Here is a 4,791-nt window from a genome sequence, read left to right as displayed (position 1 = left end):
AGTTCTGGTGTCCACCAGGGATATTTTCCTGGAAGAAAAGTAACCCAGACACCATCTGGAGCTTGGAAACACTGAAACCCCCCCTGTGCTTTCCTGTCTCTAATGAATGGTGTCTGCAACAAGGAATACCTGATGGATTATCAGCCATACCCTGCACAAACTTTTACCTTCTCAGCCTCCTGACTGCTGCTGGTCCCAAAAGCTTGCTGCTCCCTCTGCAGCTCACAGCCCACACGTCTTCTGCCCTGTCACCCTCCCCAGCCCCAGCCTCTTTCCCCATCCCCTGTAGGAGCAAAGATGGTCTTTGTCACACTGGAGCATTGTGGGCATCCTCTCCTCCCTCCACAGGGCTCTGAGGAAGCATGAAATTGGCAAAAACTTTCAGTCCCTGTCCCCAGTGTCATGCAGAGACATGGCCTCTTGGTGTACAGGGCAAATTCTGAGTGATCAGGGCTCTCCATGAAGATCCCAAAAAGCTGACTTTGTTTTCTCGTGTCTTTTCCCATTTTCAAGCCGATTTCCCCAGTGGATGAGCAGGATTCACATAGCCTGAGGCAGATGACATACACCTGGAGCAATGTGCACCCAGCCAGGATGGTCGCTGCACCTCACCCACCACGGAGAAATGAGATAAAATGTTTCCTCACCCAGCAGCAGCTTGCAGCAGCTCCACTCAATCTGAGCAAGCCCTGGCCTGCTGCGGGGAGGGAGCACGGGGCACGGGGCAAGGGGCAAGGTCCTAGAGGACCTGTGCAGAGAATTGCTGGCAAGCAGGAGTGCAGGCTCTGGTCTGCTCTTGCTGCTGCTGCTGCTGCTGCTGCTGCTCCTCCTCCTCCTTCTCCTACTGCTGCTCCTGCTCCTGCTCTCGGCGGTCTGTGCTGCCCTCGCACGGCTGTTCTGGGAGCGCTGCAAGGATCCTCCAAATCGAGCAAATGCACCCAACAGACCCAGGCTGCGCTCTTGGCTACCACCGGGCCTCTAGGACATCCCGAGCAGACATGGATTTACTAACAATGCCACCCTGCTGTGAGGTGTTTGCAGGGACCCTCGCCTCGGTGACACTCCCTGGCAGCTGCAGCAGGTGCTCTGCCCTGGAGCAGCTCATGCAGCCCCTCCATGAGGGACAGACACATCCCAAAAGGAGAGATGTTTCCCCCTCTCTCACATCACCCTCTCATCCTGATTCCAAGAAAGAGGCCCAGACCAGCTTCCAGCAATGACCTATATTCCAGGGACTTACTTGAGACAGTGGCTTTTGACATACTGCATAAATCCCTCTTTTCTGGTCACAGACTTCTTCATCTGCCCTACTGCTCCCCCTCCTCCCTGTGTACAGCCCTGCCTTGCTGCTCTTGCCACTCAAGTGGCACCCTCTGCTCCACAGGTGTCATTTCTCATGGGCAGCAGGTGTGAACCCATTGACACACAGGGAAACACCAGATTTTCCTAGTGTCTCACATGAATCCCCAGCCCACAGTATCTCCCCCCGGTGCAGGGGTGGCTGTTGCTCCCTTTCTTGTATGGGTGGTCTGTTCTTCATTTAGGCCATTTAGCTCAAGGGATGCTTGCTGTTAAATATTAAATTCCACTTTTTTCCTGGTGCCTCTAACCTCAAGACCCTCATCTTCTCATGACTCTGTGCCACAGAGGCAGAGGTTATGCTGTTATCTTCAGCTGTTATGTTCCTTCTCTCCCAGGTGTCCCACTCTGCTTGGAGCCACATGGAGCAGCAACAGCAGCTTGAAACAAAATGGTCAAATTGGATGCTTTTCTCTTTTTCAAGGTTCGAAAGCTGTTGCCTGAAGGAACTTCTTGGAGGATATACCAGCAAAATTAAAAATCCTGAATGAGGATGAGGTGTGACTCGGCCCTTCTCAGGAAATCTGTCTCACACACATCCTCTGTGCTGCCTACCTGTCCCTGAACCTCAGCATGTTCCTGTTCTGTCTGGGACAAGAATTACACCTGACACAGTCCACACAGCACCACTGCCCTTCCCACCGTGCTTTTCCTGATTTTTCACTTCCAAAAATTTGGCTTTTCAGAGGTTTTTTTTGGGGGTTTTTTTTTTGGTTTTTTTTTTGGGGGGGGTTGTGGTTTTTTTTGGTTTTATTTTTTTTTTTTTGGTGGGTTTTTTTTTTTTTTTTTTTTTTTTTTGGTGTGTGGTTTGGTTTTGTTTTGTTTTCTCAGAATAAAAACTCCTAACAGATGTCCCCAAAGCTCTGACTGTTTCAAGGTTCCACTGCACCCCTGAGCAGTATTGGGCCCCTGAGCACCATGGAACCAGGAGACCTGGAGCATGGCGGAGACATGTACCTGTTACCTTCTGCAGAACAAGCCATCGTGACATCACTGCCTAAAGGGAGCTTGGCTTATAAAAAGAGGGAATTTTCACAAAGGCAGATAGGGTAAGGGAGAATGATTCTAAAACTAAAATAGAGATCTATATTAGATGTCAGAAAGAAATCTTTTTTACTGTGACGGTGGTGAGGCACTGGAACAGGTTACCCAGTGAAGTTGTGCAAGTCCCACCCTTGGAAGTGTTCAAGCCCAGGTGGGATGAGCTTTGAACCCCTGGCCTAGTGAAAGGTGACCTTGCCAGGGCAGGGGGCTGCTGCAATAAAGTAATCTTTAAACTCTCTTTCACCCCAAACCATTCTGTGATTCTATGAGATCCCTGGCATTAGGTATCCCAGCGCTTTTTGTCATCAAGTATAAGGAAGAGCATTTGGCCCCTTGAAGCCTGATGCTGTCCTCTCCCCTGCCATGACTTTCTCAGCAGTAAAAGTGGGGTCACACAACGCCCAGGAAAGATCCAGTTTGATAGGTCTGAGTTGCTGGGTACTAACGGTCCTGTGGGGCAGGTAAAGGGGACAGAAGGATGCGAGCCGCCGGTCTGCAGCACTCTGGGAGCCCAGAGGAGGCGGATGCTGCCCGGGAAGTGAAGCTCAGCCCTGCTCGGCAGCCAGGAGAGGGCAGCCGCAGCCCGAGCAGTGCGGCCGGGAAGAATGCCTGCATCCGGGCCTCGCTGGGGACTGTTCTCTCTCCCCCCGCAGCCGCCCAGCCCTAGCTGAGCACACCGTGGTCCAGCTTGGGGGCGGCTGATCCCGTCGGGATGTGCACACATCAGCCCCGCGCCCGTCCCCGAGGTAAGCCGCCTCCTTCAGTGTTGATGGAGCAGGGGATCCTACATGGCAGAGGGTTTTCACCACCGAGTTCTCAGTCTCCCCCCATCTTATCCCTATTTCCCAACTCTGTTCCATGCCATAGCATCACCCCCATTCCAAAGGCGTGGATCTGGGCTTGTGGAGGGAAAAATGGGACTTTTCCTATAAAACATAAAGACCTTTCCCATCCCTTGCAAGCCACAAACCAGGAACAGCCTCCAGGGGCAGGTGCTGAAGGAGAGGCCCCATCCTGCACAGATTCACAAATGTCAGCAGGTACCAGGAACGGCTGCATCAGCAAGATCAGCAGCATCTCAGCTCTGCTGAGATTTGCTGGAGAGATGAATAGTTATTCTACCATGAGACTGAGGAGCAGGAATGTGACTGGTATACCCCTGGCTCTGAACAACCAAAAGACAGCCTGCACACAGCCACTAAGGGCTTTGGGAAGTAGCCAAGCTTCCCATGGGCAACACCCAGATGCTGAGGGCTGGCACCAGGGAGATGCTGCACAGAGCCAGGAGAGAAATCCACCCTCCAGAACATTCCCATTTTTCATTTGCAAATAAATTCTCATGTTCCACATCTCTGGCTTGGTTAGCTGGTTTTTGCTTGCTATCTCACCCTGTAAATTTAATGCCTTCAAAAAGTCATACTCAAATTTTGCCATGGTGCTTCAGTGAATATCTGCCTTGACTCTATTTTACTAATAGAGTCAAGAAATTAATATCAAGCTCTTAAAATCTTCCTTAAAAGGCAAATGTCTCTCTCCCCTTCATAGATTTAACTCTCTGTGGCTCAAAACACTGTGTCAATGATTTCAGACCAAGTGTTGAGTCTTGTTTAGCAGGCTCCAGCACCCAGCTGTCTGTTTTGGGAGAAGGGCTGCCAAGTTGTCTATGGTTTCAGGTGCTGGCTCGCTTTCCCCTGTTTATCAGCTTTCTAGCACTTTCTCCCTTTAATAGCAATGCAATCCAGCAAGCCATGTGACCCTGTGGGGACCAGGAGCCCTCTGAGGGCCGGGAGGTTTTGTTTCATGTTCCCAGGTTGCTGGCTGGTGGTTTTGGACTGCACTCTTGCCCTGCCAGCCCAGCCCTTGTTGCTGCCAGTCAGGCCCTGGCAGGAGGGCAGTCCCTGTAAACAGCCATGTGCGTAAGTCTCCTCTCTCTGCTTCACTCCTGAGCTGCAAGTTCACCCGTGTCTCTCAATATGCAGTTCTTCACATAGTGCCTCCCAGCTGCTTGCACTGCACAGTGGTGGGAGCAGCTGGGATGGCTCAAGTCCCCAGACAGGCATCTGTTCCCAACCCCACATGGAGGGATTCCCAGTCCTCAGCGGCCTCCACCCTTAAAGCAGCTAGAGTCACCACCGTGCTGTCCTCTCTAGAGTGAGGACCTGTCATGGCAGCAGGGATGGAACAGGCTGTGTGAAGCTGATGGCCACAGGCAACAAAAACCTGGGGTCCAAAGAGTGAGCCCAGGCTCTGCACACTGCAGTGGCAGCTGGGCAGTGTTCCTCACACCTCCTTTCAGGGTGAGATGGATGAAAATCCCTGGAGCAGCAGCAGTGCAGATCTAGGGCAATGTTCACTGTTGTTTTGCAGAGCAGAAGTGAAGAGCCAGAG

The sequence above is a fragment of the Vidua chalybeata genome, chromosome Z (genome assembly GCF_026979565.1).
Source record: "Vidua chalybeata isolate OUT-0048 chromosome Z, bVidCha1 merged haplotype, whole genome shotgun sequence".
Taxonomy (NCBI): Eukaryota; Metazoa; Chordata; class Aves; order Passeriformes; family Viduidae; genus Vidua; species Vidua chalybeata.
The sequence above is the reverse complement of the archived record's forward strand: the minus strand, read 5'-3'. Positions refer to the sequence as shown.